This window comes from Hetaerina americana, unplaced genomic scaffold (assembly GCF_022747635.1).
Source record: "Hetaerina americana unplaced genomic scaffold, ioHetAmer1.1.p SCAF_7, whole genome shotgun sequence".
Lineage (NCBI taxonomy): Eukaryota > Metazoa > Arthropoda > Insecta > Odonata > Calopterygidae > Hetaerina > Hetaerina americana.
Genome location: NW_027287316.1, coordinates 71,557,575 through 71,584,136, shown reverse-complemented (window position 1 = coordinate 71,584,136; position 26,562 = coordinate 71,557,575). Strand labels below are relative to the sequence as shown.

General features: G+C 42.9%; 2 protein-coding genes across 2 annotated transcripts in view; one reads left to right on the top strand and one right to left on the bottom strand.

Moving 5' to 3' along the window:
* The window catches only part of LOC139696873 (E3 ubiquitin-protein ligase RNF19B-like), a 113,115-nt gene that overhangs the window by 34,616 nt on the left and 51,937 nt on the right, over positions 1 to 26,562 (bottom strand). The gene's annotated exons all lie outside the window — the stretch shown is intronic.
* Positions 21,919 to 26,562, top strand: part of LOC139696470 (uncharacterized) — a 30,889-nt gene continuing 26,245 nt past the window's right edge. Inside the window, exon 1 of the mRNA XM_071595254.1 lies at positions 21,919 to 22,497. The gene's annotated coding sequence lies outside the window, so the exon portion shown is untranslated. The remainder of the gene's footprint in view (positions 22,498 to 26,562) is intronic.

The window sequence follows — 26,562 nt, the reverse complement described above, 5'->3', positions numbered from 1 at the left end:
CTGAAATTACAAGTTTCTTCTTGGTCAAAAGCTGTAACTTCTGAAATCTCATATATACGAAACAAATTATTCAAACAATGACATAGCCAATGTAATTTACATCAATTAAATTCATTTTATAAATAAAAATCATATTGTTTCCTGTTCTTCTAGGTCAAAAATTTGTTACTTATGTTTTGCTAAGCATTCAATGTCATCGTCGTCACAACAATAGAGCACAAGAGTGTACTTGTCGCTCGTACGATTTGATTACGAGTGATTAGATAACCATTATTAAAGTAAAGGTCAGCACTGATAATCAATTTTCCTGCAACTGTTCAATTTATTGACGGCAATACAATGTTAGCACCACGTAATTACAGTTATTTCCCAATAAGGACTTTTCCACGTTTTTCCAAGACTGGTCAATTCTCTCTTCTCCAGTTTACAAGGTTTCCAGTCTCGCAGGCCTCTCGTTTTGAAAGCCTAACTCACTGCTGAGACGCAGCCCGATTAATTATCCGTGGAACATTAAGTTGGCACGTAATCCGGACCAAGATAAATACTTCGTATTAAAACCGTGGGTGGAAGGAAAAAAATGCTCTAACTTTCGCTTCATTTCCAGAAATAAAACACTGTAAATATCCGCCATTAATCCTCACAAAAACTACGAGCCTCGAATTACGAGCAGAGATGCAATCTTTCGCAAAGCAGCAAAAAAAACTTTAGGCACGCCGGTGAAAAATATCCTCCCAACTTTATCATTCGGTGTTATCGATAAGGCCTAATGAAGCGGCGTTGAAAATTACGTATTAATTTAAGCAACCAACGTATTGTCTATGCACTAGATTTATTTTAGAACACATTTGTACCAGGTCCCTTGGGTGTTCATTTCAATGCCGACCTTCCTTTGTGAATTACGCTGCGTACATTAATTCAATTGAATACGCTCTTATAATAATCGGAAGCGTTTTACTATGCTACATTAACTAATTTCAACTTCTAGAGGAGCAATCAATCGTAAAATAGATCAAATATGATGAGGTTCATTAGCCTTTTATTAAATATTCGATGTTGACTAAATTAATTAAGGCTACTGGAACCTAAAATGAAGCTTTCATGTGGCACGCATTTGACGTCTACTTTCAGCATAGCCTAAACTTCTCTTTGGAAATTACGAAAAAACAATTTGAATCATTTCGTATAGTGATATACTTCGAAGCTTCGCTATCATACCGGTATTGTAGTTGTTTCATTTGAATGACTGCTTGAAAGAGTCCCAGAAATCGCTTTCTGACCTCGGTACAACGATCAACTACCAAAACAACGCGCCGGACAGTCTTCAACACTTGTCTTTAGCGCATGTCTAAATCTAATCAATCATCAAGTCTACATTTTGAAGACCTCCTGGATTCTTTAACCAATGGCTCTAGAACGTTAACGACATATTTATCAATAAACATAATTCTCCAATATCGATTATTTTCTCCGTTTTAGCATAATTAAAACAAATATTCGAATAATAATATGAAGAACCTATCGGAAGATAGAAAATGCACCTCGAGCTACCGAAAAAAATCCGAAATGGGCACTCGCCTTAAACCGATGCATACCATCACACTAGACAACTTAACTAATGTTTAAAATATTATTTATTCTTTAAAGAATTAATAGAAACAATTAATATTTACATTTCCCCTTTAGTCCAAAAGCCGAAATGAATTCTCCTCCAACGCATTCGAAACAGCGAAGTCGCTCGAATCGCTTGCCATATCGCTCCCGCTAAACGGCTTTATTTTCACCTCTCTTGTCCATTTCCGATCTCATTTACCCTTCACCTTTCTCGATAGTCCCTCTCCGATTCGTCCCCTCCAAATGCAACTCACACCCTGCCACGGTGCCCTCCCCCAAAATCGATTCCTCGACCACTACACATCGGCTCCGAATGCCCCCTCCCCTCCATTCCTCGAAACTGTTTCACGGACTCATCAGAAAGAGGGAGATGGTGAAATGAGATGGGCGGATGGGGGTGAGATATCCGGAAAGGCATCAAACTCGCATCCGGCCGCCGCGGGAAATTTCCGTTAATGGACACGGTGGGGGGGGGGGGTTTGAAGAGAGAGACGGCAAGAGGGAAAGAGAATGTGTGTGTGGAAGGGGCCCACGAGTGATCGATGAGAATGACTTAATTAGGGGAAGGCGCGGACGGAGAAATGGATACGCCCGTCGTTTGACTCGCCGAGAACGAAATGTCGGGAGGGCTTTGGCCCGAGTGATATCCCGCCGGAGAGAGGATGAGAGGGGGGTGGGGAAGCGAAGAGACTCCACCACTGGAGGACGAGCTGAACTTCTCCTCGACGCTTGAAAAGGGCGGAGACGTCGAGAACGCAAAGCAAAAACTTCCTTCCGAAAGACCGAGGGAGATGTTAACGGAAAATTTTTCGAACACCCGGAAAGGATCTCTCTTCAAAGCGGACAGGTCTGTTGTCCCACGAAAGCACTGCAGTCGAACGTTAAGATGCCTCGGATTCTCATGCGTTTCGAATTTTTAATGGGGCCATCAAACAACTACATTTCCAGACTAAAAGTACATTCAATCTCGATCAGTACGGCGCGGCTTCCCTCGTAAAAAGGGGGCTATTCGTTAGTCTCAAGTCACACGGTGGTAGGCAGATACAACCATGCACGAGGAATTTCTATGTGATTTAGGATATAAACCCAGCCAGCACTCACAAACCCATCCATAAATGAAACATCAATAGACAATGAGCCTCAGAACATTATCGCGGGCGCTGTTCATTTTATCTTGCAGAGCAGAGTTGACTTAACTGCTGAAGAGTAGTTACTTGCCTTACTGGAGTGGATCTAATACCATTTCATCAATAAACTAAGCCGGATAACAAATGGATCACCCCTGAAATCAACCAAAAGGTTGGTTTGGTAGGCGAGGATGGAGCCAACTAAGCCCCTCTACTGCGTGTGAAATACACACTTTTGCTTTACCCAAAAATAAATGGAACATATGACCGAAATACGTCTCTCCCGCTGCAGCGTAGGCTTTGATCCGACACTTGTGGAATTTTTACTTCACAATGAGGTGTTCCCATTGATCGAAGGGGATCATGGCGACACTTGAAGGAATTGTTAGATTCCGACAGTAAATGCGTCTCCACTCCATATTTAGAAGAAGAACATCACAATCACAGCAATCAATAATCTCGCCGGATGGATTATGCAGCAATCTCTTCTTAGAAACACAATACCCTGGAGTCTTGAATGGTGCCCGTGTCCTACTCCCGATTCCTAGAGGCGGATAAATCATTTTATCTCCAACGGACATTTTTAGTAATTACGGATTACCCATTTTCAGCGCCTAATCATCCCACAATATTTTTGCTAGGCGCTAAATATACGAGAGCTCGCCGCTCTTGTACGAGAAACGCATACAACCATAAAACACCTCTGGAATTTATGAAAACTCACGAATGCTTGAGCAATGAAATTCAAGTCTTCTCCCACCTTTTTAATGATTTGCATTCAACGCGCACCAACTCCCGGTAGTACTTGACCGCGTATTCTTAGCTCTAAGAGAATTTCACTTTTTCCGCAAAATTTACATATGAACCTATAGGCGTTGACGAAAATAGTGTCATATGAAAAATCTACATTTTCCGCGACAAAGTAAAAGCAGAATTGAAAATGCGTAGCTATTAGGGAGTGATGAAGATCAAATTGACCACGAATGAGTGACCAAATGATCATATCTTTTCTCTTTCTCCATGACCATTTTTTCTCCTCCTCTACATAAATGAGAGAGAAGAAAGAAGTCTCGCGAAAACCCTGAACAAAAGAATGAATAATCTTACCGGCAACATTTTGAGATGCGATGGCATCTAATGAAGATTTTTCACTCACCCCCTAAATTCTCCAATCAGTAGCACTATATACTCACGTTACCATCCCCTTAATTTGCGCTAAACACATATCAACGGGACGGTAACAACTTTTGATTTATATGTACATCAATAACATTTTAGTAACACATACATTTGATGGGGGAGACGAGGTAGTCCACTGGGTAGAGCGCTCAACTATTGACCTGAGGGCCCGGATTCGAATCCGGGATTACGCCTCTGGGAACCCTCAGCTTCAACCAAGCTGTGTGATTTTTCAGGTACCAGATCTTCCTGGAAAACTATGCGTGGACCAGGGAAAGCAACTGGCCTCCCACACTACCCTGTTAGAGTGTGAATTTCACAAGCCGTTAGGGTTTAGTACTAGGCGAGTTCTTACCCTCACCTATCAAACCAAAGTTCGGCTTGATAACCGTGGGTTTTGGTGGTTATACCACTGATGCTATTGTGCATGGTCAGCGTGGATGCACCATCTTAGAGATGGCTGGCAGATACCATGGAGGTGTACTTCCGTCAGGGGGAAAGTGAACGGAAAAGCAAAGAGGATTATCTCTAATTAAATGCATGGAAAAAAATGACAGGATCGCACGTTTAAGAAACGAAAACATAGCTATAAAGTAATTAGCCACGAGAAGATTGGTGATCTTTGCCAAGCCATTCATTCGGATTAATGCCTGCAATAAGAACTAATTAACCTTAGTGAAGTATTTAAGTATCTATTAAATGTAAAAAAACTAAAATTATGCATCTAAAAAAATGAATGAATGCTATGGTTTAGCTAGCACTCTTCCACCGCTGCTTAGTAATGCACTTTTGGGACTTAATCACACCACCCAAATGTTACACTTCTGGGCACCATTGAATCCCTTCATGTAACATTTAATTTCGTAAAAAAATGTCGTCTCGACGAAAATATTTTCGGCCGAGCGTCTTGAATGCGACAAGTGGTGACGCTTTTACATGACTGAAAAAAGGCTCAAGTATACTCGGCGCGACCATATCGAAATTTCGCTCTGGCCTCGTTACACCTCCCGCCACCCAAGTCGCACATATCAGATCGCTGTGAGAGGGTATAAAAAAACATAACGAAAATCGATTGAGGTCGATAACGCAAAGACTTTACCGATGGAATAGGATTTTCGAGTCGATTACGCATTGAAGTACCCGCCATTCTATCGGAACAAATGGGAGGACAAAACGGGTGGAAACGAAGATGGGACCACGCGAACATTAAGAAAATAAATGGAAAATCGGAGAGGGAAAGGAGAAGGAAAGAGGAGCATTGCGACCACGTGGATAAATAACCTATCCTTGAAAGCAGTGGTGCATTGCAGGGAGATGTGCTGAACCTTCGGGTGAGCTTCTACATTCTGTCAACAAGAAACTAGAGTTAAAAACTCAAACACAAGCCGCAAAGTGAAATTTGAGTGACATAAACCAAGGCTAAAATAAAATCCGACCATATAAGTTCAAAAGAGATACAGATAATTACCCTTTTTCTCTTCAATAATTTCGATTGGCTATTAATAGCCAATAACTAAACACAAAACTATCCAGTGCTCTTCAACATTACCACTTTTGCGCCCCCGTGCGCTTTCATTTCCATAGGTCCGTTAAGCAGTGGAGGCATGCATATTTTGGGACAACATATTAGATCAATTTTCTGTCACTATCTTGATTATATCGATCATTGCAAATAATCGATAAACACGTGACCAAATGGAGCAATCTGATTTGTTAGTTTTTTTACGGAATTAATTTGTTATTCACGATGCATGCACACACAAGGTTGAACACGTCAACGTGCATTTTACCCTATAGTAACAGTATTGTCAAAACATACTTTTCACTTTAGTGAGTCTACATCAATGGCCCTGCTCAACACATCTGACCACACGTAATCTTAATACTCGCAGACATTATTGTGATTGTTTGGAATTATCTTCAACAATTTTAATTTGCATTTCCAATTTCACGTCCACATTTTTTTAATTGCGGGGCACATTTGCGCTGCAACTGGACTTCCAAAAAATGCTCGGCGGAACAATTTCCCCGTACATTTTGCGTGAGTTCCTGCTCCTACCGTCTTCAAATGAGAAATATATTAAGAGATAATCTCTTGTAGGCAAACTAACGTATTTGTGAGAAATACTTCTACGCATGTGACGCAAAAAAGGTGGGTAATATGTGTAATTTACATTCGGCGTATCATTATTTGAGATAAATATAATGTCATACCTTTTATATATTGAATTATATACGCCATAAGTATCATTTGCCGATTCCAGACAAGGCACATTCAATATCATACTCAGGCACTCACATACATTGTGACACGAAAAATTGCGAAATTTTTGTTAGATTGATAGTTCGGCTGAAAATCAGTGGTCTTATTATATACAATAATAAGAAAGCTACATAATCAAGCTGAAAAAAATGCCACGATTTATCGTGTTAAAGTTCTTGGCTGATTTTAACTCAAGTTATTTCCGTCAAATTGTAATTTAAAAATAAACGCCGTTGAACATTTCCGTACAAATTAGTTTTCTGCAAGATGATAGGAGTGAGAGAAAGGATATAAAAACTTTAAAAAATTGAATTGCCTGATTATTAATATCACACTTCTTCATAATTTGGGCCCAGATTTCCAAGCGTATTATGTCGCCGCGCCGGAAAAGGAAACTGACACACGAACGAGAGCGCTGGTCGTCCTGAGCACGGAAACCGAAACAAGTCTCCTTTGATCTGAAGGACACCTTCACTCATCCACGTCCGTAGCATGTAAACATGAAGCGCCACGGTCAGCGGAACCCCTCGTTTACAAGCCTCTCGACCTCTTGCTTGCCACAGTTTAACGTTCACGACCGACCTTGAGCGAGGCATGCGCTCCGGTAGAGATGTACGGCGGTTTATTTATCATTTTCAAAACTTTCAAAATAAAATTTTCATCGCGTTCAGAAAAAGTTGAGACGCACTGCGAAAAAAAATAAAGAGAAAGTAGCAATCAAGACATAATATGGGATACAGAAATCTCGAATAGAGCAGGCCTCAAAACACTAATGCGCTAAAACGAATGATAAAACTTCCACAAACATTAGAAATCCATGATATGTTATTAAAGTAGATAATATAGAATACAGCGAAGATAAAAAGTACTGCATATTCTTTGCTCATAAGGCCAATATTTCCACAAAAGGAGGCCAACGATAAGCCATAGAAGAAGACAAACATAAATTATGAGTTAACGGAACAAAATTGCACTAAAACTATTTAAATACATGAAAATGGGGGGAAGGGGCGAAGAACTGCGAGAAACGAACACCAGGATTGCAAACAACTTAAGTATTTTAACGCTTCATTATTATGATGAATACAACTGAGAGATATCGAAATAAATTCCTTGCATTATCCTAAATCGGAAACGAAAAGGAAAGGTCGATAGGCCCATAAAATACGTCCTTCGGTGAAGAACGTAAGTTGGTTGACCAGTATGCTCAATGGTTAGAAGAAATATGCCAACTATAAATTTCAGCTGAGAGATATGGCCATGATGTTAGATATAAACATGATGAATGAAAAATGTAGATACAAGCTTAATTCAGGGCATAAGGGATATCTAAGACCAACTTCCTCTCTCAGAAAAATACACTCCAACTAACGTAAAATACGTTAGAATTTCTGTATAAATTTATGAGGTTCATCAGCTTCCCATATGCCCAAGTGAACTGCTCAGTCAACTAAACAACACTGACTCACACTGTCAACCAAAATTATACCGAGACATGATCGCAAATGCTAAAGCAATTTGAAACTATCAATACTTGGCCGAAATAAATTAGCAGATATCTGATTTTCCTTTGTCTGACAGCGCTGTCGTAATTTACCCACGAGATAGAACTAATTGCGACCAATACATGCAATCGTGGAAGTTGAATAATAGAGACATAAATCAAGGACCCTCTCACGTCAACCATACCAGAAAATCGATACTTGCCGGGAAGAACGTTAATTTATTTTGGATTCCACACACAATGTTCAGTCACCGAAGTGCTCACGACTGGTTTAAGGTCTGCATTATTTCTGAAGAAACGACACCCGGAAAATAAATTATCGCTATCATGGTAACCCCTTTGATCGTCAAATATTTTGTCTTCCCAGCATTGACTTTGCAAGAGCAAACGTTTGCACAGAAGTGAACGCGCATTCGCTCTCAGAAGCGCACACGCTCCCATTGGGTGAGAGAGGAAATTGGAGGCTAAGGCTGGCGAGACAGCGAGGGGAGAGGACAAGAAAAGCAAGGGAAATTATGACGTTAGACGAAATATTATGGAGCTTGAGGTACTCCAGCGCGTTCCTGGAATATAAGCGACCGAACGCACACCAACGAACGAAACGTACGTGAACCATTCTTTACACAAGAGAGAACTGTAAATAATATACGGATATGGCCAATTAATTGGGGAATTTCTGCAACTATTAATTTAATTAGTGATAGTCAAAGGATTTTTTAATCAGCTGAGGAATCAAAAGCGCTCCTATTAAGCAATTAGAACAAAGTTTTACTATCGCCCATGTTTTTTCATTTAGGTACAAGACGACTTCAACGCAAATACGAGACAAAAAAAGGGCGTGAGAATTTTCAATATTTGACTCCATGGGACGCTGAGAGATTTAAAATAACTTCTCGCACTCATGAGGGCCAAATTCTAATACTCCCGATTCATAAGAAAACATCTGTACTCTTTCCATGGGTCGAAAATAAGGCGCATTTCACTGATCGTCATTTGCCGAAAATTTGACACGGTTTCCAAAATAACCCGAAGAACTTCTTCCTAAACAACACAGTCAAATCTAAACGTCTAGTACAGTTTCACCATGTTTGAGCATAAAGCTCTCAGTATTATTCTCATCGTTCGGCATAAGACAGCCTCCTCTAAAAGTACGGAAACGTGTCGCCAAAAGTGAGAGCGAGAAGAAAACAAAGATGAATTGTATCAAGTGCGGAAAATTGACGGGCATACATATTGCGTCTGGCGGAGAAAATTCGTCCCCCCCAAAGCTCGCGACAGAAAATAATTTTCCCCAGCCACACGAGCTCAACCCGAAAAATTCCATCAAACTCTTTGTCCCGCATCATAGCTGAGCGACAGGGCGGCGGATGAAAGGAGAGTGAGCCCACAAAAAAATAATATGAAGCCTGAAAAACCAATCTGATCAACATTCGGGCGGCAAAATTTCATTACATCGTTAGCCACAAAGCTTTCGTAACCGAACAATGACGTGACACGAAGAAAAAAATACTGTCGAGTGGACCAAAAAAAAGGGGTGAAAAGCGAGAGCCGAAAATAGGGGTTGTAAGATAGAAGGGAATTGAAAGCAACCGGCCATCCCCCGCAAACAAAAAACTATCCTCCCAACCCTCCGATCGACGAGCAAACTCGAAGCCACCACCCGACCACGGAACATGGGACGGGGACTGCGATGATGTGATGCTATGTGCGCCCCCGGGGGGAGGGGAGAGAGGCCGAGAAAGGGTAGGGGGAGAGGCCGGGGAAGGGTAGGGGCAGAGGCCGGGGAAGGGTAGGGGCAGAGGCCGGGGAAGGGTAGGGGCAGAGGCCGGGGAAGGGTAGGGGCAGAGGCCGGGGAAGGGTAGGGGCAGAGGCCGGGGAAGGGTAGGGGCAGAGGCGGGGGAAGGGTAGGGGGAGATGCCGGGGACTTGAGTGAAGTGGTCCTGGGAGGGAGGGGATGGTGGGGAATCGAGCGTTGAGGCCAAGAGGGGGGAGCGGTGTCAACCTACCCCCTCTTCCGTCCGGACGCTCGAGAGAGAGAGAGTGTGTGGACAAGCCGAGGGGCGGCCGTGGAAGTGGAGGAGGGCATCGCTCAACCCTCTCACTCGTTCACCCGCTGAAGGGCTATCGGGTGGAAAAGTGCGATCGCGCGATGATACATCGTACCCTCCCGAGCAGGCATGCGCGGAGGGCGCCCACACTCGAAAATATATTTTAGAAAAAATTACGGCTCGAACGTAAATAACGAGGGGGGGGGGGACTAATAACGTTAGTCCCCCGCGCGGCGCTGTCGCCGAGAAGAAAAATGTTTTGATTACACGGGTTGGTCCAGGATTGCGTGCGACGACGTCATTAACATTTACCAGACCGGCCTCACTAGAGGGGAGAATCATAAGGAGCACATTAGCAACAAACCACACCGGCAACAACACGCGCATGTCTGTCGGCTTGGCCTGGTGAGTGTAGCACTCGTGGTCCAACCCGAAGTGCATTGACCCTGATCCTATTTTTGACAGGTGGGGGGAGGAGTGTGACTAAGCCCTTCCTGATTTTCCTTGAATATATGTTTTCAAGAGACACAGTGAAAAAAATTCTAAAACTCCACTCATTTGCGAATTCAGGTTTAACGAATTAAAGTACCATATATCATTTTCCTCAAAGGATAGCTCAATTCTTACCGACAGCGATATAGCAAAATCTTGGCGAAAGGGCTATTTAAAAAAAATGTACTCGGTGACGACTTAAGCACAATATTTTTCACCTCATAATCTCGCTCAGGATACACTGGGGACCGTTTCTCAAAGCTAAAAGACTATTTACAAGTCCTCTAAAAAGTAGAATCAAATGAAACCTCAAACTTATAAATTCGAATATTGAGAAATAAGGGTGCTGCGCGACTTATTACCACCAGTAGATTCTGCGTGCGCATTTCAAAAGGACTTTTAAATTGACTATTGAGATGAGGACCCTTGGTTGAGGGTGTAACAGCCATAATATCCCAAGATGGTGGCTTCGAGTACCACCACAAGCAACGGTTCGCCACAAGATGTTTCACGCTGTTCCCCCGGCCCTTTTGTTTCCAACAATCATATTGAGAGCTTTAAAACTGAAAACAATTAGTGCACCATCATTTAAGTTGATGATTGACTGGAAGAGTTAAAAAAAATTGATATTCATATTTTTTTAACAATTTTATTTTTTGAAATCGTATGTTAGCATTTTTCTCATGTCCCCTACATAATTACACATTGAAAAGGAGAAGTTAGTGCCGCAAAGTTTAGCGGCATTAATAAAAACCTTATTCACATCGCAGCCGCCAGCGGGGGCTAGCGCACTGGCTTCCCACCCAGAGGGCCCGGGTTCAAATCCCGGCGGTGTTGAATATTTTTCAGAGGTATCTCGATCCCTCCTTGAGGTGCTTTGTGGAGGGCACTTTGAGTGAGTACGCCGTCCGTCGGATGGGACGTTAAACTGCGGACCCCTTGGCGCCTTTCGTAAAGAGTAGGCTAATGCCGACGCCGGGTTTCTCTCCACCCTTCATCCTTTCCTATCCATCCCCTATGGCGCAAATGACCTCAGCTGTCGGTCGCCTCCCCTCAAAACTACTACTACCCCATTTCGTGCGGGAGCTTCGATTGCATTCTGGAAAGACCCCCAGTTTATCTCAATTGGTAATACGCTTGTCCGATGACTCAAATATCAACGGCTCAATCCAACAGCAATATAGCCGAGCAAGTTCTGAGTTGAAGCTAGCCGCGGAGGTCAGGTCGATAACGCATCCGTTTAGCAGCTTCTAGGCCCTGGTTCGAAATCCATGGCACCGTCTCTAAATTGGTTCGTGTTTTTTCTAGGGTTAGCTACATAGATTAGATGGTGTGATGTTATCTCAGCAGTAAAAACTCATGAAATGGATATATGCCACTGTAACAAAGACTAAAGCTTACGGAGATATAACCTCTGCCGTCACAGTACCGTAAAAACATAAATTATACGAACTATACTAATCTAATGCATAACTGTAAATATAAATTTTAATGTCGAATAAAATAATGACTAAAATTTCACAGTACTCACTCAAAATACAGCATGGGAATCTTCACTGGGTGATACTGAAACCCAACTCATATCAAAACTAAAAACTTACAATTTTTTTTATTTTTAGTATTTAAATGTATTATATGGAAAGCACTTACGCGAGGAAGAATTGAAGGTTTTACCCACCAATGTACTCGATCATCGACTTTTTCGCTACTGTTTCCTACCATAACAACACCCTCATAAAACATTATTTTCACGCCTACACTAAATCAAAATGAACCCTGTCGTCCTGTCACTCCGTCATGGTACATCACGGGAAAATATTAACTCTGAGTGACACCACCGACCGCACTTCGCAAGCAATACATTTACAGTGGAATATTTCATGGAATTTATTCCAAAGCTCTCCCCCGTAACCCTGCGGAATCCTAGCACACCTCTCAGGGTTCAAAAGCGGAGAGAAAGAGAGGGAGCGAGAGAGAAAATGGGAATAAGAGCACATGCTGGGCTCACCCAGGACTTCACGGTGAGATATGAAGGGAGAGCGGGCAAAGGAGGGCTTGGGTGGGATGAAAAGATGGGAGGGCGAGGAAGAGAAGTGTGGCCGGCCCACTTGTCTCGAGCGGTGGCACAACTGCTGAGTCTCCTTTGTCGCGGCAATGCGCGGGGGCCCTCGACGTCCTACCTCCGGAGAACCACGCCCCCAGAAATTCCCTTAACGCCAAAGATTCGGCCGTGGCCTAAACCGACTGGCTGGGGTCAGGACCACGGGTCAAAACCCAAGACGCTGGAACGGTGGATCAAAAGGGACAGGACGGACGGTTGGCATTTCTAAACGGATTAAGTCCGCAGCATCGTGTCTCCGTGAAGACGACGTATCTCTAACCCAGGTCGACCGGGGCACGGAAACAGTGTACCGAACTTTTTCGGCGTCGGATGGATACCTTGTGCCTGGATAAATATACAAATATATTATTGAAGCTTAAAGAAACCTTTCCCAGATTTTCCTTAAGCAACCATCAATTTCTTTTCTAGACTTGCTTCCTCTGCATTATCTGGTCATTCTTCCTGATTTACCACCATATCTCCTGAGATCGCCGTGGGAATTCGACTAAATACGAGTCTACCGTCTTACTAATCATTATTGCAGGATTATGATTTCAATACATACACAACGTATATAAATGAAAAATCATCTTAGTTTACGCATAATTGTCTCAAGAATTATTGAACGCTAAACATAAAAACACAATTAAAATATCCCCGCATTTATTTTATCCAGCATCATATTCTCAGCGAAACACATGCTAATAGGGGCCCTGAATGCTCAATTTTAACACTGGCCGTCACTATAAGAGAGAGTCAAATAAATTTTTCGAATGATTCAACGCGACAAAATTGGATCACGCGCTAGCTGAACTCTCTGGGTACACAAAATATTCTCAAAGAAATCCTTATATGTACCAAGGAACGCAGATAAGTTTCCAAGATTCTGAAAGTAAATTCCATCGAGTGATGTAATACAGGAATTATAAGGACGCAATCTATGCATTAACTGGATTAAATTATTTTAAATTTGATGAAAACTATATTCACTACAGGTTATATTAAATTAAAGCCACATTTCATGCAGGCCTTTACGCGCTAAAAGAATATATTCATATTAATAAACACGATTACTGGCACGTTCAAGCTTCTCATTTTGTCTCGCAGTCATTTCGAGGTGAGCACTTTCATGTTCTCAGGGAGTTCTTTCATATTCTTTCGCGTTCTCAATGAAGGTTCCTTGGAGGTCTTTTCACTGAAATGACTTCTTACCATTAAATATAAAAAAATATAAAATATAAAACCCAAAACCCTGGCCTTAGCCACTACTCTAAAAACGAAAATCATAGAGTGGACACCATTCTTCTTGTTAAATATACTGAGGCACCCTAAAAGCCAGGGAACTCATTTAAGGACTGATGGGATGGACGCCCGCATCTATCTCGGTTCTCTCGAGAATTTCAGTGCTTCTCCAGTCCAGAATATCCGTTTCGTTAACGAGCACTCGCTGTGGGAATACGGTTTCGTCGGAGAACAAGTGCGGTGCTGTTAACGACTGGCGGTGGGGCGTTGCCACCAATTATTCAGACTTTATAATGAAAGATGTGGGTTTGCTTTGGCTGTAAGACCTTTGGAACCGAGGAGAATGGCTCCGCGAAACTAGGATGAACGCCTCTCAACGAATACTCCCAATTGCCTTCCCGCCGACGAAAATGAATATTAATAGTCGAGATCCACCATTGCTCGCGACAAATATATCGGCAAAATCCAATTTTTGGAGCGTGAAGACGTCGTCCTTAACATCAATTATCGATCATGAGACCTTTAATTATCAACAGGGAGCCTTTCTTTCAAAGGAAATTTCGAGTGTGAAAAAGAAAAAAACACGATATTTGACAGAGATGATATTTAAAACTACCGCGTTTTTTTTTCGTCGATCGTTGATCCAGATACGCCTAATATTTTCAAAGCGATGAACAACTTCGGGAAAATATCAAAGGTAATTTAAAAAGATTTTTAAAAAACGATGAAAGGTTCTTTTTAAATTATTACCCAAGCGCAAACTTGATGGAACGCGTTTAAATATGCATTTGAAGAAAAATTATTTAATACAAAAGAATAGAAGCTATCTTCCAATAGGCAGAGTTGGCTCCTCGAAAAACAAAATGGAAAGTAAACCTACATTTCCTGGGTCCGGTTTTTGTAATATTCTGTCCAATCCAATCGCTAGTTAATGCGAACGTTAGCCTAACGCGGAGATTAGCGACAAATTCGATTTAATGAACAAATAAGTTTATTCATAAGTGAACTTCGTAAGCGTAGTGACATCCTTTGCCAGTTATTGAGCTCAATGACGGTCGTTTTTGAAATTAACTAGTGGCCATAAAACTTGACCTTAAATGGAGATTAAAGTTAACCTACAGTTTAACTAGATCTACGAGTAATTAAACCTGGTCCTAATAATAGAAGCTATAACAATATAGCGAATTAGGAAGTTTCTCACAACCCTCGAGAGATATGACCATACTGTTTTTGGATGAATACAAATTCGACACAAATTTGAAGGCGTGGGAAAGTTACCTCAGCAAGTCAAATCCGGTGAGGACTAACTCAGTGCACATGCCGACCACAATTTATGCGGAATTAAGCGAATGCTGATAAAAAACGCTACCGGGAATAGCGAGATTAAGGTTTTTTCCCAAACCCATCTTCTCTGATCCTTTCCCAACTATCTTACCCACCATTATTGATTTTAGTACAAGAAGGTGGTACAAAAATAATGGTGACAAATTAGCACGTGATTCGCAGCGAACAACTTATCAAGTTGGTTAATAGTGCAAACTTTCCATTTGATTTTTCATGGCGTAATCCACTTTAGAGTCGAGCAATCTACAACAAAAAAATTACATTGAGATTTTATAACATACTGCATACATTTGTGTTGCTCAACGGACCTAATACACCTTGCTGTTATAACATTTGCTCCATTATTATTGTCGAAGGACATTATCAACTGCCAAGCATTCGAATAATGAGGTCACAATCTGGTTGTCAGAATTTAGACGAGCAAAACAAGAACATTATGAATATAAAAAAAGGTCAATTTTAAGACGGACTGAGGGCTGACTACAGCCTCCTCCCAAACCCATGCGATAGAAATTCCATTCCGGCCAATTCGACGGGCGCCATAATGCAATCGGGGTGTTCACCGCTCGGCGAACAAGTTAGCACCGGAACACCATAGAAATGCCAGACCGGAATGCGAGACCAAAGCTTTAGCACCGCGAGGCAAGGAGCTTCCGACCCTCTCCCTCCTCCGCCCCCTCCGGTTAGTATCTCGGAGTGGAAAGAGAGAGAGAGAGAGAAAGGGAACTTTCAATTCCGCCATTACGTTCTTTTTTTCACTCTCCGGGACTAGCCTTCGAATACAGATTACGAATGCGGCTCTTGGTGCACACCTCGGAAAGTAGTACTTTGGGGTCGGGGATGGACTGGAGGGTTGGCGGTGGGAGGGAAGAGGGAAAGGCCGCATTCGTACGACACAGCCCGTAAATTGGGGCTGGGAGCGGTGAATGGAATGGAATAAGGGCAGGGGGGAAGGCCAGGCGGGTCTCCGGGAGTGAGGGCGATGGCGGGGGAGAAGAGGAGGGATGGGATGCATAGTAAAGGCGGTCACGTTCCCGAAAGAGGGAAAGAAGCGGGGCGACGCAACGCCTGAACGGGAGAGGAGGGATTGTGGGGAGGGGAGTCGCGGTGTGACCGGGGGGAAGACGAGGTTGAGGAGGGGCACGCCCGTGCCACGTGACGACGCTGGGCATCGTGGTACTCCACAGAACCTCCCGGTGCGGAATTCGAGAAGTTTCCCAAAATATAATTCATCGCCATCATCATCGGATTTTCAATCCGAGGGTATACAGGCACACTATGAGTTATCCCAGCAAAACTCTTTACTCCTAACCAGGTCCTCTCAAGGATGTCTTTATCATTTGCCTCCACTCATTCATTCTTTGCTTCCCTTCCTCTGCCAGTTATTCCTCTCTACAGCTCCCTCTATTACGGTCTCCAGCGAATACGTAATTGTGCCTCAGGGGTCCTTCCAATTAGTTGGCCTCTTCCTCTATTATCTTCCATTGGCTTCTCGCTCGCTCTCTCGCCTCCAAACTCTCATCGAAGCACTTCTTTATTCGCTCCGCGGTATACCCCTTTTCACTATTCTTATACATATATACAATATACATATAGCGCCCTTAATCTGTACTTGGCACTTCAAAGTGACGATATAATTTAAGCTCTTTTCATAAAACTTTACTCTTTCTCACGTATATTTTTTTATCAAGAGCATAAATATTCATGCAATAAAATTGTTTATAACATAAAAGGTTCTGTAAAATGTAAATCTGTACCTATTTTACGTACACCATTCATTACATGATGTTTTAAACATGTAAAATATTTTTTCTCATCTCGCTTTCATTTCACTCAAATTTGCGGAATACTTATCTCTTTTAAAAGACGGTTTTAGATATTATTAAAACCATAATAATGTAATCAATTCAATCAGAATGTTTTGTTCAGATTCAGCAATTTTTTGTAATACTATATCAAGTTATGGCGTTAACATTGTTATTTTATTTTCCTGTTTTCATTAATTAGTTTTTGCAACAATTCAATGTAAAATATATGTAAAGATTGGTATGTAAAATACTAAGTGGCAAACGCTCAAGAGCAAAAAAATAATTATTCTATTGTAATTTCCTATAGCAACACATTTATAGAGTTATAATCTTTGTCCTCTAATATTGTGTTCCACGACTCACAGCCGTAGAAAATTAAGTTCTATGAACATTTTTTACGAAGGCTAGTTTCATATTGTCGGTGCCCTAATTTCGTGAGGAAGAAATTACGGCATAAAATTCTTTATGCACACCCATGCGTTGGTGAGGCTAATGCAAGGAAATAACCCAAATGTGAAAATAATTTACGATACAAAGAAGTGCACACAACGGAAAAAATTTGAAGATGACCTTGACAGGAAGTTAACTGAGTCCACCTCGCCAAATGCCCCAGCATCCTGGTCGTAAACGATTCGCAGTATGCGAAGATTATAACTCGGAAATTATAAATATTATACAAATATAAGGATAATACGGAGATATTACTGATTAACAAAGATCCTCCAAGGGGAAAACGCGTATAACCATTCAAACCCAATGCCTAAATTACTAAAATGCGGCTCATTTGTAAAATAATAGCCAAGACGGTCATCAAAGGCTAAAGGCGCGACGGATTGGATTCAATGACTAAGAAATTATGAAGCCATGATTACATTTCACAGGGATTGCTTTCGAATGAACAATTGGATCACCTATTACGATGCATCGCGAAATGTGAAGAGCAGGTAAGGAGGAATAAAAAAATGGAAAAGTATTACATTTAAAAAATGTGACAAGCCACTAGGGAAATTTTCTAAGGCATGAAAGATGGCTTAAAACAATGGCTGTCAAACCAAAATTAAAATTTTCACTGCGAAATGCTGTGTATTTCCGCAAAATTACAAGGGATGTACGATATTATTTATTAAAATGTGTCACCAATGATGTTTTACAATTATGACAGAAAACGATACTGTTCCTTGAAAAAGGTACCCGAAAACAATTCTGTGAAAAAATAGGATAAAAAGACTGCATAGAGAAACTCCAAATTTTATCTTAATCAATATGTATTGTTATCACAAATATACTTTCGTAGACATGATCGTTCCCGATAAAGATTATTATTGAAAATAGAACGGACAATCGTTTTATATGATAAAACTTTTCAAAGCATAAATCATAGTCAATGGCTTTTCAAAAACATCACTTTTTATTGCCAAGTGACTTAGCCAAATCTTTAGCGACATACTGCGTTTAACAAGGAATTTTCGACAGTTCGAAATGGTTTTAACGAAAAAATTTGTCTTTAGATAGTTCAGCGATCACGATTTCATGAATTTATATTTTGCAGAGAAAATCAAATGCACATTAGAGGATCAAATGCGTATCATAATGGAACACACGAGTTATCTTCTTTAAAAAGATCGCTTCCAAAAAGGGCCCGAATACGTTTTAGACGACAGCCGTACCAACTTTTAGATGGAAACTCCCATCACCATCAATCAACACGGGCGGAGTACGAGCTTATACTCCGAGCGGGTTTCGAATCCGGCCGAACCTCATCGCTTAGCCGAGGTAGGCCCCATCCATCCATCGGCCTGTCAAGACCGACAATATTTTAAAATATCTACTTTACACACGCGGGATGGAGATTCATCTGACCGATCGATACCCTGGCAGCTTCATCTACATCTAAGCAATCCCCCGAAAGCCGTCGCCAGGACATGTGGCAGGGCAGGAATTAGGAATCCAGACATGGAAAAGTACACGTACATAACTCTTCGTGCCGTTCCCTTTCTGGGTAGGAAAAATCAAATCAATCCAGATTTTAAAAAAGAGTTATTTCAGGAAACTTACTCCCTAATACTAATTGCTTCCATATTCCCGTCTGCATACTTCTTTCGCCTTTGCCATATCCATGGCCTTTTCCTCCATAGACTCCTCTAACACTCCCAGTCAAAAAGTGTTTTCTTCATGACTTAGGCCATCTAACATACTGGTGCGCAAACTCACTACTCAACATTCCTAGCGCTGGGACGCAGACTATTGAGGTACTCTGTTCAGACGGAAAATTATCTTGTTTATAATATTGAAAACGAGCCTGATATATTAGTAGACTTTAGCTTTGTTGGTGGCGAAATTGTGCCCGAACTGACCAGTAGAAGTGTCGACACTGTCATCAGGGAACGGGTACCGCAAAGGGTGGCAAACCTTGAATACACTAACAATCATTACTCACTAAATGCAAATCAAATCCTTAACTGATTAAAAGTAAAAATGGACAGCGTAGTTTGTATTAAATAGGCCAGAGTACATCTTTAATGAGGACATTAATTTCAATGTCATAAAAGGACATCAACATTAGCATTTCCTTACGCACGCATTTTGATCGCAAAGTATGCGAAGGTAAAAGAGCCTTACACACTATTTATTTGGCACTCCGTGATTTTGACAAAATCAAGACGATATATCGATATATCGGTCGCATATCGATAAAGCACAAGACTGTCCTAATTTGCTAGATTTTGTAAGAGCTATGCAATACTTGTATGATGTTGAAATAAGTATAAATTAGCACCGAGTCTCCGTTTTTTAGAGAATTCTACAACATATTTGGAAGTAATCTTCTGTCATATTGTTTTCTCACGACAGTAATTCAAGAACTGGGAAAATTGCTTCGCACTTTGTTCTATTTTTAAATCAATGTTTTCCGGATTCGTCTCTGCATTTGATGGGGATAAGAAATAGCACCTTATTTCAAATTTTTACCATCACAGTTAACCAATGGGCGCTTGATAAATAGTTCATTCAAGGCGGTAACTGAAACATCGGCACTGCCTACGCGTTATACTAACTCGGGAGATCATCTCACGTTTAGATTTTAATTCATTGCAAAACTAATGATCGGTACAGCCCATTGCGTAATCAGGGTATGAGGATCGATGTGGTTGCGATGCGGCAAGAAGGGGGAGAAGACAAGACTCTTCTGCTAACAAAACATTTTTCCGAGCACGTTTTTCAAAAATGAACTCATTTTCCATTCTCGGCCTGCCTCCCCAGCAGATATTGCAAAATTGCGTGGCTGGCATTGGGGTCGTATGAATGAGCATGCTAATTAAGAAGGAATCCAGATAAAAAACCGAATACAATTTCACATACATGACTGCAGCCAAAGAAATATGCGCAGTAACTCAAGGGAAAAGCCGAAGGTTAAACTTCGACCTTCTTCGGTATCCCTGCAATGGTTTCCACTGAAAAACATCATATTATTGCCTAGTTCAGAAAAAGTCATTTTTCAACATTACAGACTTATTCCTTCATGGGTATTTTTAGGTTTTAAAATTTGAGACACATAATTTAAGCCGGCGTTTTACAATTTAGTATTTGAAAGAATAAGGACAGCATTTGGAGTTTCCTGCGAGATTCCAGAAATAGCAAGTTAATTTTGTAAACAATTCTGTACTATGATCTACAATCATCGAATTGTAAATGAAGCAAGCGCATGAGTTAAATGCCCTTGGTAGTTTCACTGAGAGCTCGTTTGAAAGATCTTGATACGCTATGTCACCATAATCAACATGAGGAATAATGAGAGATGAAACCATCCACTTTTTTAATGCGATGGTCATAACATACGGATATTTCCTAAAGGAGTGGAGGGATTGATTGACATTTCTGCATGTTTTAAAAACTTGTGAAGACCAATAGAAATTTCCATCTATACGGACACAAATTTGCAACAAATATATAGATAAGAGCGTTGATGATTAAGAGCGTTTGGCTATAGAATTTGGACCTTGGATCCAGCTGCTAAGTGCTGACACTTCCAGCAAACTTGCGCAATTTTCTGGTCATCAGAAAAAAGGATACTAGCCACCTAACCTTGTATATACGAGTGTTACACACGCCGTAGGACTCAATACATGTGGTAATATGCTCTTACCTATCAACAAGATCATCCGGTTGAGGACTGTGTGGGTTTTGAAAAATTCCAAAGAAAATTACCTAGTAAGACCTGGATAATGGGACATACATGTATTTATGCATTCAAGTATGTAGCTTGTTATGCAGCATGCAGCTTGAAAAATCATCAATTATCGTCTACTTTTCAGAAAACATATTCGCCAAATACATTCTTTTATGCTCTCAAAATCTCCGAAGAAACTTGACTTTCGGAATAACTTTTTTTTTTAAACTCTCATGAGTTACAATCCCTACTCCTCAGGTTATGTTTTCGCAAGCAGAATACAATCTCATATCTATGGAAACCTAGAAAGCACCCTGGATTATTGAGATGCCGAGTGAGTCAGACGAAAAGCAATCCAGAGCGGCGCCATAACACTTGCAATAGTCTCTTAAAGACTCCCAAAGCTACGCGTAGACACTCGAAATCCTACCAACGGCTGGCAGTGGCAGGATCCCACCCCTTCGCCCCCCGCACTCGCCGATTAGGAGACGGCAGCTCCGGGGGAGTCGAGGAGAGGGAGGCGCCGAGTGGCTACGGGAGAGATAGTAGGAGATACCGGAAGGAGCGAAAACGAGGGAAGGAGCAAAGATGCTGTGGGAAGGGGCGCGAAGGGGGACGAAGGGCCGGCGGAAGGGGAGGTGGCGTATGGAATCGGAAGTGGGGTCAGGTGGAGGTGGGATAAGGCGAGGGGAGACGGAGGGATCCGTGAAGTGGGTGGGCCCGGGGGGTGCGGGTGGCGGAGTAGTGGCGGGGGTGGGAGGGGGGAGCTGGGTGACGAGGAGGGCGGGAGCGTGCCCGAGGTGGTCTACGACGCTGCACCGTTCGCGCAGCCAGATACTCCGCCCCGCCCCGCCGCTCCCTCTCCTTTTTCCCGCCCGACTCTCCCGGACCGAACCCCTGCCCCCCCTTCACACATACATACGCCCCGGACCCTTAAAAAACCTTCCCCGCGCACCCCCCCCCCCCTCTCTCCTCGCCCTCGCGACCCCAGCCTCACTCCTGCGAAGGGAACAGTCGCTCCGCGGCCTGGCTGCCGGAGACAGCGGAGAGGGACAGAAAGAGAAATAGGTAGAGAGGCACGCGTCAGAGCACACCTCTCCGGCGGCAGCCCTGGAAGAGGATCGAGGGGCGGTACGGGAGAAAGCGAGAGAGAGGGAGAGTTTGTGTGTGTTTTCGTCCTGCCCTCGACTTGTTTCCCAGCCGCTGCCCAGAAGAGTGGTGCCCGCCCCCGGATCGGTCAGTGAACGGGAGTGGTGAATGTGCGACGAGTGAGCGCCGTGGAAAGGGAGTGCGGAAAAGTATACACACACGCACGTAGCGGGGACACCTCCGCGGCACGCCCCGTGAGGGGGTGGGGAGGGCGTGGGAGAAAAACAACTACTCCACGAGCCGGCGAACCTTCCCGCCTCTCTCTCCCCGTCACTCCTTCCGTCCCCGGCACCACCCACTCCGGACCCCGAAGGGACCGCCCCGAATCAAAAAAACACCACCACCACCCTATATTTCTCCACCTCGACTTCCACCCACCCTCTTCTCTCGACCCACCCCCTGTCCCAACCCCTCGGCGGCCCCTGCGACGCGACGGAGGACGACGCCGAGGACATTCCGACGCGGTAAGTGGGCGCGGGGAGGTGATTGCGAAATGGGCGGTGACGGGAGCTCGACGGACTGCCGAAATAAGAGGGAAATAAAAATCGCTTTTAACCGGGCGGAAGGTGGGAGTTGGGATGGGCGTGGAGGAGACGACGCCGTGGGAGGGAAAAAGTATGTCGGCGATGGTGCCGGGGAGATGCCGGGGAGAGAAGGGGGAGGTGCGGGGGAGGGGTGTGGGAAGCGCGAGGGGCACAGCCGGTGGGTGAATACGGGACGCGGGGCAGTGACGGGGGTTGGGGAGTTATGGGGAGATCCGATGTGGGTGGATGCGATAGAGGGAGACGGGAGGTACGAGGAGGGCGAAGAAATATAGAGGAAAAGGGGAGAGAGAGAGAAGGAAGAGGCAGGGATTGGAAAATCCCCGGCGACGTAGCGCGACGTAGACAGTTTACGTCCACCGTGATGATTTCACACTAAGCGCCGAGCATTTGTCATTCTCATCCGCGATAATTTGCACGTTAAAAACGTTCGAATGGACCCACTGGTACATAAACAACACCACCATGCCTGACAAAAATGACCCGCTAATTAGATTACCTATGTCATAAGATCCATTGTGTTTTCATAGCTTGCATCATTATGACGGGATCCGAGGATTGGTTCGTAGTAGATTCCCCCGTTATCCTGTTTCCAGCCAATCTCTTCATTTAATCATTTTATGATTTGCCACCCCATTTCCTCCTTGCTCTACCTCAAATTCTCACTCACTACACTTCCTTCAATTATAGTCTTCAGCAACCTATCGTGACTCAGGATATGCCCAATTAGTTTCCCTCTTCTTACAGTAACTTCCATAGGGTTTTTGTCTTGATCCATCACTCTAAGTACTTACCCATTTGTTACCCAAATCATGCATTAAAACCCTTTCAATCCTGTGTCAGTCGAGTAAGGTAACGCTGGGGAAAATACATATAACAAACACTTTTATTTAAACAACGAGATCGAAAAGTAACTTTAGGAATCGGGGGTGGGGGGGTATCCTAACCCCAACCCTGGGATGATGTGCCGGACACAGAATTATCGACCTCGGACAGATTAGGCAATGCCGGCCTCAGGCATGGCGGTGGATAGCCGAAACATCAGTCACAGTACGGCTTTGTGCCTCTTTCGCAAAAGTCTTCTCATTAGAGAACCTTGATTTTTTTATGCACTACTGAAAAAATTAGAATCTCCTGTAGGGTCAGCTTAGGGATCAGTAATTCGACCCGAAGACACCAGCTGGAATAGAGGTGAAACTATTAGGGGCCTAAACGACGTGAGCGAGACGCATGTGAGGCTGACGTGACAAGGCTTCGGAACTTACAGACTCGAGAATGTGCGTCGCACCCCTTAAATATTTAAACTTCATCCACTCACAAATTTCCCCCGAGATAGTATTCGTCTACCTTCTCGTCACGGTGCATCTTTGCCGTCCAAAAACACGTCATTTTGTATGGACGACGAGGAGTAGAAGGAAACAATACGGAATTAGAAAAAAGTAATATGCTAACACGAAAGACAGGACTCCGAGCAAAATACTTAGAACGTAGTTGTCATAAAAAATTCGCTTGCGACTTTCCCCGAATAAAGTTTCACGAGGGACCAATTTTAAATATTATCGCACCATTATCAAGTGATGTCACGCTCGTGATTATGAGGCAATATCACTGAAATCAAGTCGTGATGAAGATATACTCGTGGGGAAAACTGCAAATGGTTGTTTCGCTCGGACTATGCCACGTTTCCACCACGTTCATCCCGACGATGTACAGCAAACATTCGTAAGGCCCCTGGTGCACAAGCATTCAGGAGTACTTTTAAATTCCAGCGAAACTGTCAGCACGCTCAACCGACAAAATTAATCAGGGGAAGGCGGGCTCGTCTCAGCCTTCCCCGTATCCTCGCGAAACCGTTTCCAACCCTCGTCACTTTCCACCCCATCACTTTCCCCAGCTTCCCCGCTCATTTCTCCCCTTCCATCCGAGCTCCACAAGCCCTCGCCTTCGTGCTCCGACACACTCCCCAGCGCTCGTTTTTTACCTGTTGGCCGACCCCTCCTCCCCTCCCAAATCCACCCTCTCCTTCAAACTCACTCTCGGTTGGGGGTGGGGACCTCTGAACCCTTTCTTTACATCTCCCACTGCGTACGCGTGTGTTGCCACTCTTTGAGAGTAATGCCACGACTTTTAAAAGCGCCTTACAAATTCCTGGAGGACCAGACTTGGCCTTCTACGTGGCTCCGGCCACAGAAATATTTGCACTCATTTGCGAATCCAACCGTTGCAAAATATTGGTTTTACTCAGGAGAAATTCCGATGACTCGAGTCATTATGAAATGCGACCGTTACTTCCTTGTCACACAGGTTTTTTTTTTAATTTAAGACCCGAATCTCGACTTGTTCACCACATTGTGAGTCCTTGCGTCGAAATCAGGTTCACAATTTGTTGTAAAATGTACCCGGAATAACTAGCGAATGCATTAAATTTTAATATAAATGAATGGCCACGTCTTTTCTTTTTTGCAGAAATATATATCTTAGTGTCTTAAATATCGTACCAGACGTTCAATGTAACTCTTTAAAAGTATCTCTGAGAGCATTCCGCGGATTGTAGGAGTTTCTGGCCGTAGTTAGGACAGTACTACGAATCAGAGCGTAATTAATGAAGCATTATATTTAAAAACAGCATGGGTAATGTGTTCAAGGATCCATAGGGAACTATGCCCAAGATTCCACATCATAACTCTGTACAACTCATTATGGAAGCAATGTCCAAACGGAAAGGGGCACGGGAGTCTATAGTTCGCAAGGGAACAGAATACACGCCAAAGAAATATTGTGAAAGATTTCATCCAGCTGGTGCTCCACCCCGTAAAGTGAGCTGGCGTTGACGTGTTTTCATAACCCGATTCCAATTCTAACAGTCTTAAATCCGCCACGGACAGTAGCGGCGTTTAATTAGTTTCAAGATCCTGGTAATTATGTGACAGTAGATCCATTTCGCCACATAGGATTCAATAAAACAAGCAGGAGATAAAAAAAGAGAGAGACTTCCTGATATTCCCTCGAGCAAGATGTGTAATCAGCCGTAATGATAGCCACATGGTCAATACTGAGAATTACTTACAATTGTGCGTTGGTGGTAGAAACTTAATGAATCTAAATGTAATTGTTACAGTTAAGCAGCTTTGATAACTTCACTTACTAACAGCAGCGGTAGAAACACTGCTGACGACAACATGAGGAAGTATAACTAAAAGGAATACGATTGTTTCACAAATTAGCGAATGATTTTCGCAGGAAAGCGTGTGTTTGCGGATGAAATCCTTTACTTTACATGGGTAAATAATTACCTATTACACCTGAAGTAGGGTAAATAATGACTATACTGAACTTACTCGATTCACTACGAGGGTCACAGCTTCTTGACCTAATCCCACTCATCTTTCAATGACATTCTGAACGTCTCAACCGTCGATCATTATCTTTTATCTTTGCCGACGGTGAGCATCCCGAGTTTCGGCCATCTTAGGGCGCAATCCAGATAACCAGGCATTTTCCGTTCACGAATAGTGTACATCCTTATCTTTCCCGTTTTCTCAACACAGATTCATCATGTTGGCCTGCTTCTTCAGCGTTCCACACAATGTCATAAAGTTTCAAGAGTACTTGAGACTCTCCGAGAGTTCACATGAACGCCGGATTTGTTTATTCCTGCATTCTACGAAGATGAAGAGCACATACGTCAACATCAAATTTTTTCCATTAAACCATTCTTTTGTTGAAGTGAAAAATGCCTTTAAGCCATGAAGACTGTTCATAATTGGTAAAAAAAAGGTAGGGACCATATTGAAATACAGTTCATACTCGTGCAGCATTAATATTTCACAGTATTGGAAATGAGGATTGAGGAAAAAAAACCTCGTCGAAACGAGTTGGATAAAAATATGAAAATTTCTTCCGGGACAATAAATCCTCCAATACTGTCATCGGCTTCTGAAATACACCCACATTCTATCCTGAATACTCGTGACTAGACTAGTGTGC